We start from the raw sequence: 13,159 nt of genomic DNA, 5'->3' as shown, positions 1-13,159 counted from the left end.
CTGTGCTACCTGGCCGCCCCCATGGGCTATTTTCTATAGCTTTCTATAGATTATACTATTTTCACTAGCTTTGCAAACCTTGATTCTGATTACAGACAGCATATAACTGCTTACTATTGATTTGATATTTTGTCACCCTAGTGACTCAGTATATTGCATTCTCTTCCTGTATGATCTTCACTTCATGCCTTCTTTATGGTCAATGATTTACTCTGCCATATCCATCAAAATGGCCTTGCCTTCATGAATAAAATGCTTGACTATGCCACTTACTTCATTGTGAAAGACTTCCATCAATAATATCTCCTACTCAAATATGTTTTTCATCTAGTAGAAGAGGCATGATATAATGGACAGAATATTCTACTCAATGTCAAGAAGACCTGAATGCAAATCTCATGTCAAGCATTTATTAGCTCTAAGACCATGAGTAAGTTACATCCTCTCTCTATGTCTCAATTTTCTCATGTGTAAAATGAGTGTCAGACTAGAGTTCCTCTGAATCTCCCTTCCAGATATTAAATTATGATTCTGAACATGGTTATGTTAATTAACAATGAATATGCATACAAACAATGTTCACACATGATTGTATGATATAATATGATATGATATGATTCAATACAATACAACATGACACAACACTACACAATGAAACATAATGTAATATAACTTAACATAAAGTAACAGTGTAATGTAGTATAACAGCATAACATAGCATAATGTAGTGTAACACAATGCAACACAATACAGAGGAACACAACATAACATAATACAATATAATAAAATATAATATAATTAATATGATATGATACAACATAATGCTATATAATGTGATATAATGCGATATAATATAATGTAAACACAATGCAATAAGATACAATATGATGTGATACAATGTGATGTGATGTGATATAATATAACTGATACAATACAATACAGTATGAAACAATTTGGTACAATACTATAAGATAACATAATATAACATGACAACATAACATAGAATAGCACAGCACAGACTAACACAACACAATGTAACCCAACACAATATAGCACAAAACAAAACAACATAACATAAAGTAACATAACATAACGCAACATAGCATAACGTAACTTAACATAATGTAACATAATATATCACAATGCAACATTCTGATATAACATGACATGCCATGCCATAATATACCATAACATGGCATAGCATAGCATGATAAGACATGCTATGCTACGCTATGATGTGATGTGATGTGATGTGATGTGATAACATAAATACGACACAACATGACTTATGATGTGATGTGATTCGATGTGATGAAATGCAATGCCGTGTGATATGATGTGGTGCAGTGCAGCATGATGCGATACAGTGTGATATGGTATAGTATGCTATGATATGAAATTCTTGCCATCCCATTTTTGCTATATCTTAATCCCAAGTGCAAATAAGGTATCTCAATTGCTCAGGAACCAACTTTATACTGTCTATATAGTTCTAGCTTTCTTCAAAGTATTGTCCATCCCAAGATATTTTCTGTTATCCTATAAAGTCCCTATCACAAAGGTCATCTAGGACTTAGCTGCATAAAGGTTGACTTATAAAAGTTAGGTAACACTGACAAAGACAGGTCAGAATTGTGTATTATTTCCCTTAAAAGCAGTTCCCTGAGACTACAGCAGGTTTGGGACTACTACAATGAATTTTGAAAAAACTATTGGGAATGTCATTAAGACATTAACTGGCTTAGTCATTACCCTTTTTGCTAGCTTGAGATGCACATTGTCAGGCCCAGTAATCCAGTTACATGGTACATATTCACCACATTAACTTCTGGTATACATTTGCATATCAATTCATTCTTAGATAATTTAATGTCTGCTTTATAATTGGATAATTAAGGTTTGAAGATGACATTAGAGTTATTATGTGAGGAGCTGAAACATTGTGTAATTGCCTAAAAGATATACAGTATCTGTCAAAATAGCTGGACCTTGCTATCTTTGTAGAAAAAAAAATAAAAACAAGTGAATGAAGACAGTCTAATTTTTAGGGTGTAATATAAAGTTAGGTGGACATTATATAGAGATGGGTTTTAAATAAATATGTGTGTGTATGTGTGTGTGTGTGTGTGTGTGTGTGTGTGTGTGTGTGTGTGTGTGTTGGGCAGGCAAGGATGATGATGGATAATGAAATTAATAGGAGTGGAACCAAGACAGCAGAATAGAGGCAGCAGGCCAGCTGAAATGTCCTAATGGTGCCCTCCAAATAACTGTAAAATAACACTTCAAATCGAGTTCTGGAATATTAGAGCCAACATAATATCAAGAAAAATTTTTTTCTAGCCTAAGGCAAGTTAAGAGACCAGGGGAGCAAGAGGAATCAGTCCTTGTAGGTGACTCTGAAAGTGAAAGAAAAAGTAGTTTCAGGGGCACAAATCATGGCAAGTCTATTGATCAGAGGCCTTCTCCTCTGGTTTAACTCCCCCCCCCACACACACACACACACATACACACACACACACACCTTGCCTGCTGAGCAGCCACTCCCATCACCACTGCTGACAGGATGTTTTTCCTGAAGAGCTTCACTAAACACAGTGCAGAAAACCGGCTTTGGCATAAGCAACCCAGTTCTGAAGTGGTGCTGAAAGGCAAGAGCCTGGGCACGAACCGCCTCTACATTGCTGAGAGCCACCTGTCTTGGTTAGATAGCTCTGGAATAGGATTTTCATTGAAACTCCAGTGGCAGAAAGGGAAGAAGTGGTGAAAATATTGAACCAATTTCTAAGTTCCGATTTGTATTGAGTAATGAGTCAGCAGTGGAAGCATTGTGTGCTGCCATGTGTGAATGTCAAACTTTACATCCAGATCCTGAGAATGAAGACAGTGTTGATTATGATGGAGAAGAATATGATGTTGAATCACATGAAAAAAGACAGAGGGATATTCCTACATTTTACACATATGAAGAAAGATTGTCTCGTTTAACTACAGAAGGACAAGGCACTCTGGCACGATTGGAAGGAAAGCTTTCTCAGGCTGTAAACAGCCAATATAACACGGCTGGAGTAAGGACAGAAGACTATTGGTCAGAAATAATTTGCAGGGCACCCCTTTTTTTAAGCAATCGGGGTTAAGTAATTTGCTCAAGGTTACACAGCCAGTTATTTCTGGGTGTGGTGCTGATTATCTGAGCCTGGGATTCGATCTCCAGGTCATCCCAACACTGGAGCCAGTGCTCTTACTTGCTGAGCCACCTGGCTGCCCCCAGGGCATGCTTTTTTACTGATACTGGGCACAAGAACTGGCATTATTTTTCAAATGTCTTACTTGTATGCAGGCCTGGGTCATAGTTGCAGGGCAGAGATGACAGATTATAGTTGGCCACAAGAGAGAAAAGGTCCTTGTCCCAATTCCGAGACAAAGAGGAGGACTAGCACTTATAGCTGTAGGAGACCAGGAGCATTTCCTGGGTAAAGTCTAAAGCACAGGCCAGGAAAGCAAGGATCACACCTATCCCAGAGATTACACTACCTCAGAAGTATGAAAAATCTACAGACACCCAGAACCAACTCCAAAAACAGGACTAGGAAAAAGCATGAGGCTTGGCTCAGTGACTTCCTACCCCTAGGTAATCAGAGCCTGCCATTAACACAGAGCTCAGATTAAGAAATAGACTGGAAGAAAAAGTACACAGCAACAAGAATAACAACAACAAAAGAACTTGACCATACAAACCTACTATGAAGGCAGAAAAGATGAAGAAACAAATGAAGAAGAAGACAACAATGTGAAAACAGGTATAAGTAAAACTTCAGATCAAGATGTCGGAATAGAAGCAGGACCTCCCAGTGGCTTCAGCTTCCACCTACCTCAATCTATGTAAAAAGGGGATCCTATACAAACTTTGGAGATGCAGAACCCCAAAAATGACACAGGGAAGCTAATCTCCTGCCGCGGACAGCCAGCCAGGCCAGCAGGAATTGGGCAGCACAGGACTGTGGGAGACAAGCCCAGAATCACACTGAGGCTGCAGCCCCTGGGTGGGCCTGACCAGACACTGGCCAGAGGGACCCAAGATCAGCAGCAGCTGTGGCTATTTTCAGATTTATCAACACATAGATGCGAAGGACAAAATAAGATGTCAGTGCAGTCTGGACTTGAGGTCCCAGTAATTGAGAGTGCATGGCTTTTGCCCTCAGGGTGAGAAGCCACTGAGGAGCCTGCATAGCCAGCCAGCTCCACATGGCAGCTTCCGCTCCTGGCCTGAAGAGTGTAGGGGGACCAAGCACCAGTTGGAGGGGTAATCGCTCTTTCTTTAACCTTCTCGGATGTGGAGTGCAGTCTGGGGTGGAGGTCTTGGGGTGTGTGTCCAGCTTGACAGAGCCTCTGGAGACCTCAGAGAGGGCACCCAACTATTACTTCTGGCAGCTGAGAAAAACCCAACGTTTGGGATGAAAGCTCCACTATCTTGTGGCAGAGTCCTACTGTGGCAAAAAGCACAGGGGTCAAGTGACAGAGGGACGTAATGACCAGGCAAAGAAAAACAAAGCAGACAGAAAACTCCAACATTAGACTCCTATTTTGGGGACAAAAATGAGCAAAGCATGGAACATGAGGAAAAGAGTGAAGTCAGAACTCCTGTTCCAAAAGCTTCAAAGGAAAATACAAGCTGGTTACAGGCCATAGAGTACCTTAAGAAGCAGATAAGAGAAGTGGAGGAAAAAATGGGAAGAGAAATGAGAACGATGCAAGGAAATTATGAAATAAGTGACACCAGCCTAACTGAGCAAAATAATACCTTGAAAAATAGACTAGCTCAAATGGCAAAAGAGGCTCAAAAAGACAACGAGGTGAAGAATGCCTTAAAAAGCCGAATTTGCCAGTTGGAAAAAGGATCTCAGATGCTCAATGAGGAAAATCATTGTTTCATAATTAGATTGGAGCAAATGGAAGTCAATGACTTTAGGATTAATCAAGATGCTGTTAAACAGATCCAAACAAATGAAAGAATCGAAGGCAATATGAAATATCTCATGGGAAACAACAGTGAGCTGGAAAATAGATCCAGGAGAGATAATTTAAAAATTATTGGACTACATGAAAGCCATTATCAAAGTAAGAACCTAGAAATCATCCTCCAGGAAGTTCTCAAAGAAAACTGCCCTGATATTTTAGAACCAGAGGGCAAAATAGAGGTTGAAAGAATCCACTGATCACCTCCTGAAAAAAGATCCCAAGAAGAAAACTCCTAGGAATATTATAGCCAGGTTCTGGAATTCCTAGATTAAGGAGAGAATATTACAAGCAGCCAGGATTAAACAATTTTTTTTTAAAACAATTGGGGTTAAGTAACTTGCTCAAGGTTACACGGCCAGTTATTTCTAGGTGTTTTGCTAAGTATCTGAGCCTGCATTCGACCCCCAGGTCATCCCAACAGTGGGGCCAGTGCTCTTACTCACTGAGCCACCTGGACACCCCTAAGCAATTGCGTTAAAGTAACTTCCTCAAGTTTACACAGACAGGTGTTTCTGGGTGTGGTGCTAAGTCTCTGAGCCTGGATTTAATCCCAAGGTCATCCCAACACTGGGACCAGTGCTCTTACTCTGGTAACTGGCTGCCCCAGAAAGAAACAATTTGAATATTGTGGAAATGAAATCAGGATAACCCAGCATCTGGCAGCTTCTACACTCAGCAATTGAAGGGCCTGGAATATGACATTCCAGAGGTCAAAGGAGCTGGGATTAAAACCAAGAGTCACCTACCCAGCAAAACTGAGTATCATGTTTCAGGGGAAAATATGGTCTTTCATTGGAATAGAGGACTTTCAAGCATTTTTGCTGAAAAAAAAAGAGTTGAACAGAAATTTTGACATGTAGATACAAGAAGCAAGATAATCATGAGAAGGTAAACAGGGAAAAGGAATCATAAGGAACTTATCAAAGTTGAACTATTAACATTCCTACATGGAAAAGTAATAATTGTAACTTATGAAACTTTTCTCAGTAGTTGAAGGGAATATATATATATATATATATATATATACACATACATATATATGTCTCTCTCTATATGTCTATATATGAGGGTATATGGGCAGATGGATACATATGTGAATATGTGTATATATGTTTACATGTATACATAGATAGAGGGCACAGCACCAATTTAACAGGAAGGGATGATACTTAAAAGGTGAAATTAAGAGGTGAGAGAGAAATATAATGAGAGGAGATGGGGAGAGACAGAATGGGGTTAACTATCTCATACAGAAGAGGCGAGAGGAAATGGTTACAATGGAGGGGAAGGATAGGAAGGCAAAAGGGAATGGGTCAACCTTATTCCCATTAAATTTGGCTTGAGGAGGGAAAGAAATACACACTAAATAGGGTATCTCACCCTCCAGGAGATTAGGGGGGAAAGGGGATGAGAGGGGGGATGATTGAAGGGAAGGCACTCTGGGGGGGAAGGATCTTCGAAGCACCCACTTTTGAAAAGGAAGGTGATCAAAGTACAGAATAGAACAAATGGGAGATGCTATAGGAGGGAGGGAAATATAGTTAGTCATTTACAATATAACTACTATTTGATTGTTTTTCATTAGCCACACATGTACAAACTATACTGAACTGCTTATCTTCCCAGTAAAGGTGGGTGACAAGGGAGGAAGGGAATGAATGTGGAATTCAAAGTTTTAAAATAAAATACTCAAATACATACATACATAAATACATAACATATATATATATAAATATACATATATATATTAATACCATTTTACATATAATTGGGAAATAAATATAGGCACTGAGGCATGGAAATCCACTGGAAAAGTCTAAAGGGATATGGGAGAAAATATGGGAGAGATCAGATTGGAAGAGGGAATATCCTGTGGGACTGCTCTTTTGGGGCAGTGGGTAAGGGAAAACCAGGAAGAAAATTTGTAACTCAAAATCTGGCAGAAATGAATGATGTAAATCAGAAGTTAATAAAGCATTAAAAAAAAAACTTCAAAGAAAATGCTAATCAACCACCTACCCAATAAAACTGACTATAACCCTTCAAGAGAAAAGAATGGCTATCGAATGAAATAGAAGACTTTCTTGAATTCCTAATGATAAAACCAGAAGTGTTTCGAAATTTGACATTCAAACACAAGACTTAAGAGAAGCATAAAAACATAAAAATGAAATAGAAATTATGAGACTCTCAATAATGTTAAGCTATTCGCACTTCCATATGGGAAACTAATACATGTAACCCATAGGCACTTTATCATTATTAGGGCAGTGAAAATGAGTCTGCATAGACAGACGGGCACAGATTTGATTATATTTTGCTGGATGGATCATTTTTAAAATTGGAGGAACAAGAAAGAGATATTCACTGGGGGAATTGGGAAGAAGAATGAGGAATATTTATTTTTCACATTAAAGATGTGTCCGAAAAAGATTTTTTGCAGTGGAGTGAAACATTGGGGTGATGTACGTTTTTGAACCTCACTCATCAGATTTTGGTTCAATGAAGACAGAATACAAATGTACACACATGTGCAGACACAGACACACAGTTGGGAATAGAAATCTATCTGACTCAGTAGGGGAAGAAGGGGAAAGCAAAATAAGGGGGGTCATAAAATAGATGGTGTATTAAGGGAGGTGGTTGTCAGCAGCAAAACACACTTTTGAGGAGAGAAGGGGAAAGAAAAGAGAGGAGAAACAAAAAATGGGATGGAGGTAATAAGTAATCATAAGTGTTCGCGTGAATAGGATGAATTCACCCATAAAACAGAAGCATATGGCAAGATGAATTAGAAACCAGAGTTCAAAATTATATGGTTTATAGGAGACTCATTTGAAACAGAAATATGAACATAGAGAGTTAAAATAAAGAGTTGGAACAAAATCTTTTATGCTTCTAACTCAAGTGTAAAAGGCAGAGGTAGTGTTCATGAACTCAAACAAAGCAAAAGCAAAAATAGACCTAATTAAAAGAGACAATCAGGGAAATCACATGGTGCTAAAATGTACTATATATCCTGAATTAATATAAAAAATACAATAAGATTCTCTGATAAATTTCTCAAACATATAAGTCAAATTTATTTTTTAAGTCATTTTTCAAACGACAAATGCTCAAGGGACATGAACAGGGAGGATTCAGCAGGAAAAATAAATCAAAACTAGTCATGTACTAGTTATATGAATGTCATGTAATATTTATGTAAAATGCTCTAAATAATTATTGATTTTATTAATTCAAATTAAAACAACTCTGAGGTAACAGCGCACATCTACAAGAAATGAGATATGCTAGAAGGATTGAAGAAAAATAGATTCACTAATGAATTGTTGATAGAGTCATGAACTGGTCCAACCATTGTAGAGAATTTATAAGTATACCCAAAAGATTATAAAACTTAGCATACTCTTTCACATAACAATCCCAGTAATAGGTCTGTTTCCCAGAGAAATCAGAGAAAAAAAAGGAAAATATTCTATGTGTGCAAAATATTTATAGCAAAACTTTTGTGGTGGCAAAGACTTAGAAACTGAACAGATGTCCATTAATTAGGGAATGGCTAAATAAGTTGTGGTATATAATTGTGATAGAATAGTATTATCCTATAACAAATGACAAGTAGAATGCTTTCAGAAAAATCAGGGAGGGGGTAACTTACATGAATTGATGCAAAGTTAAATGAGCAGAGCCATGACATCATTGTGCACAGTAACCACAACATTATATGATGATCAACTTTGAATGACTTAGTTATTCTCCACAATACAATAAGGTAAGTCAGTTCTGAAGGACTTACAGTGAAAAATGCTATCCACTTCCAGAGAAAGAAATGATGGAATCTGAGTGCAGATCAAAGTACACTCACACATATGTATGTATGCATGCATGCATGTGTATTTATGTATAGTGTGAATGCATATATACATGCATGTATGCATATATGCACACATATATAATGCTTCCCTTTTTTTTTCTTTTGTCTGTGTTCTTTTTTCAACATACCAAGTTAACTTCTTGAAGGCAGAAATTTAGTCTATAGAATGTTATCTTATATTCCCTAACTAAAAACAAAAAAACAAAAACAAAAACAAAAAACATCTAATTGCAAAATAATAGTGGCAGAAAGAATTTATTGTAGAGTCTATACGCTTTTTGCCACATATCCCTTTAGTTAGTTTCAACTAATAAAAATAGAATAGTTTTTGGTTTTAAGTGGCCTACACTTTACTTCCCTTTCATGAGAGTGATGAACTGAAGTCTGGAAGACTACAGTTCAAATTCTTACTGGGATACTTCCTGGATTTGTGACCCTAATTGAATTATTTAACTCCTCTGTATCCCTTTTTCTCATTTGTAAAACAGGGTTGTAGGCCATAAAGGCAGGATACCATACTATTCTTCGTCACACGTGTATGGAATGTTTAGTGTAAAAATTAATTATATGTCAACCTTGTAAATCTTGTGTGGGTATTTATACAGCTTTAAAGTAGAATAAATCTCTTTCTCTTTTAAAAGTGCTTAGATATTTATGAGAGGACACCTAAGTATTTGAGTTCTCTGAAGAGTGAGTCATGTCACAAAGACCTTAGAATTGGAATGATAGGCCAAATCGCTATCTTAAAAGTCATTTTAATAAGGTAATTTATTTTAGAGTGTTAAATTAAATAAGATTAAATATATAAATTTTTAAGTTGTTTAACTTTAAAATTCTTAACACTTCTCAGCAGGCTTGAATTGGAATGTGGAAAGTACAATGGTAATGCAAAACTGTATTTTGTAGCAAAAATATTTACATGTCAATATTGGATTTATAGAACTGTTAATAAGATAGGTCCCACCCTAAATTCTAAAGATGTTAGGCTTCAGAAATTTAATATTTATTTCTGATTTCTTGTAATACCTGCACTATTTTTACAGTAAAATATTTACTAAACACCTTTTTTCTCACACTATACAGATTAAATAATACAATATGCTATGTACTCCATAGGTACACAAAATTGATTTTATTTCCTCTCAATTAACTGATTCTAGACATTAAACTCTAACATGGAAGGATCCCAAATGTAACATTTGGGGGTGAGCCAAAATCAAGTTAAAATGTAATTTTGAAATGAGTAATAAAAAATAAAATACAATAAAGCACAGATGATATTACATTTTAAAACTGTCATCATGTGCCCCCCCACCTTTTTTTAGTTTGATGTTGCTACATAACAGAAAAAAACCCCCACTAGTGGCTTGATTAGTCCTGAAGGTTAGAGTCCAGAAGATAGCATTAGGAAGCAAATTATAAGAGAAGCATCAAAATTATCAGATTATAACCTGAGAGAATAAATATCTCCAGAAGAGATGGTGCAAGCAATTGAAAGCAAGCCCAGAATAACCAATGAAGTAGTTCACCCAGGTAGAGGTATATCCCTGAGAAAAGATGTCATGATAAGTAAAAGAGATGAATGTTAATATCACCAAAGACTTCAGGGCTCATAAGTGATTGGAGATGTGATTTGTACCTCCATATATATTCTCCCTCAAATGTAACTTCTATGTCTACTCATTTTCACCTCACATTGTTTATATAAAGAGAATATGTACTAAGGTTTTTTGGGGGGGGTGACATTCTATCCCAAATATTCTTACTGTACCATTTGACCAAAGGCCTTTTTTAGTGAATGTGAAATTTTATCCTAGATATGATGTGAGTGTGTCCTATTCCTATTAAGGTGGCATATGCAAACTATTATAAAAAGGCAAGAAGTTATTGGTCTTGTCCTTACCAATATTTTCTTCTAAAAATACCTAGATATTTTAAATGTATTTTTAATTCTTGAAAATGAAATTAGAGGTAGAATATAAAATGTCCACAGATGAAGAAAATTAATTGATTCATAGGCAAATGTCTGTTATAGGGTTGAAATCATTACCATTATAATTTTAAATGTCAAGTTGTTTATATTTTCTATATTCCATCACTCTTTTCACTTCTGTTTCTTAATTAGCAAGGATTTAGCACACATTAAAACACATTTTCATCTTCTTTCAAAAATTGTTTTGACATTCTTTTTAAATAGTGAGAAAAAGTCAGAAATATCATTTGGTGAAAATATCAATATTCCTTTCAGGATAGAAAATAACCAATGGATGATTCTTCCATGGGCTTGTAAAATGTCATACATCTTGCATATTTTTCCTCCTTGTCCCAGTGGCTAGAACATATATAGTGCTATGTACATGGTAGATTAGTATTGGTTAAATTCTTCCTAATACATGGTATATTAATAAAGACATTACTTTAACTTAACTCTAAATGAATTATAATGGATGAAACATTTCTAATGGAACATTTCTGATCATGACCAGATCACCTATTAGGTAGGCATCCTATATCTTTTACCACATGGGTGGGGGTAGCCTCCTTTGATATATTTAAAAGTGGCCAAACTGACACAGTAGCCCTTTTTCTGACTTTTGTTCTTTTCTGGTGCATCCAATGAGTGTTTACCCTAGTTTAACAACATGCAGGAGCCATGAAATAAAACAGACATAGAGGAAGGACTTTTACTCTAGCTCTAAGAAATACATCAAGGATTGTTTATCTCTATTCAGTGTTGTTGGTGCTTATCAGTTCCAGGTAGAGGCTTTCAGACTTGGGAATTCGAGCCATGATGACCTAGAGGAAGGACTACAGGAAGGGCAGTATAGTCAGATAACCTGTTAGGGAAGACCAGAGAAGCCATAGGACCTGAGATTCAAGTCTAAGAGGTGATTTGGACTTGTAACTCAAACTATGTTCTATAGGGACTTAACTAAGCTATGAAAGTATTACTTTTCCCTTCCCCATAGTATGAAGTTGTGTGGGAGGAGAAACATTATCTCTCATATGTTGGGGAAAATGTTTGAATATTTGTGATTATATCCTTCGAATTAAACATTCTTTTAAAAAGCTAATCTTACTTTTGAGTGATTAAATGGAACTAGGTTTCAGGGTGCTGTTCATACATTTGAGGGAATGCTATCAATGAGGACGAAAAATCCCTTAAAGGTTACAGAAGAATATTGGGAGAAGGATAAAATGTAGCCTCACTCATCTCAAGGAAGTGAGGGAACCAGAGAGGCAGTGTTGAAAATTGTTACAGTGTTTAGAAATGATAATTTTTATTTAGTTTACTATTTTGTCAACCCTAGAGACTATTCACCAAGTTAACCAAAGGCCTGGGAAAGCAATACACCTGAAAATTGCTATTCACAGCAAAAAATATTATTCTTTAACAAGAATCATTGTATTTGGGGCAGCTAGGTGGCGCAGTCAGTAGAGCACCAGCCCTGGAGTCAGGAGGACCTGAGTTCAAATTCTACCTCAGACACTTAACACAAAATCTAACCATGTGACCTAGGGCAAGTTACTTAACCCCAATTGCCCTCCAAAAAGGAAAAAAAAAAGAAGAATCATTGTATTTACTTTTTGTAGAGTCTGGAAAATGTTGTATTTAAAAGCATGAAATCAAAATGTTTAAAAATGCATTGAAAGACAACTCTATACTGGAAGCTTATAAATGTATGAAACATCAAGAATTAGACAAATAAATTTAAATAAAAGAGGAAAATGCAGGATATCTCTTTGGAAAAACAACTCACTTGTAAAATAGATCCAGGAGAGACAATGTCAGAAGTTTTGTACTCCCTGAAAGCCATGACCAAATGGAAGTCTTGTAAAGCAACTTTCACAAAATTATCAGGGAAAACTGTCCCAACACCCTGGAAACACAGGGCAAAATAGGGATTGAAATAATGCACAGATCACCACAGGAAAGAGATCCCAAAATAAATATTCAAGGAATATTATAGCCAAATTTCAGAACTATCAGGTCAAGGAAAAACAAACTAAATAGACAGAAATAAATAATTCAAATATCAGGGAGTCATGAAGAATTACACAGGACTTGGAAAATGGTACATTAAAGGTCTGGTACTCATGAAACATGATATTCTGGAAGGAAAAGGAATTAGGGCTACTAACAAGAAGCACTAATCCAGAAAAAACTAAGCATAATACATCAAGGGAAAAGGGAATATTCAGCAAAATAGAAGAATTTCAAACTTACATAAGAAGACTGGAGCTAAACCAGAATTTCACTTCTAA

General features: G+C 36.3%; 2 pseudogenes; both read left to right on the top strand.

Annotated features, from left to right (window-relative positions):
* Window positions 1-2,563: 2,563 nt before the first annotated feature.
* On the top strand, window positions 2,564-3,134 carry LOC138170805 (methylosome subunit pICln pseudogene; annotated as a pseudogene).
* A 776-nt stretch (window positions 3,135-3,910) lies between these two features.
* LOC138170800 (keratin, type I cytoskeletal 19-like) overlaps window positions 3,911-13,159 on the top strand; it is a 135,758-nt pseudogene continuing 126,509 nt past the window's right edge.

This window comes from Petaurus breviceps, unplaced genomic scaffold (genome assembly GCF_028583685.1).
Source record: "Petaurus breviceps papuanus isolate PSGF00001 unplaced genomic scaffold, PetGlider_PUasm1.0 126, whole genome shotgun sequence".
NCBI classification, from domain to species: domain Eukaryota; kingdom Metazoa; phylum Chordata; class Mammalia; order Diprotodontia; family Petauridae; genus Petaurus; species Petaurus breviceps.
Note: the sequence above shows the minus strand (reverse complement) of the source record. Positions and strands in the feature narration are given on the sequence as shown.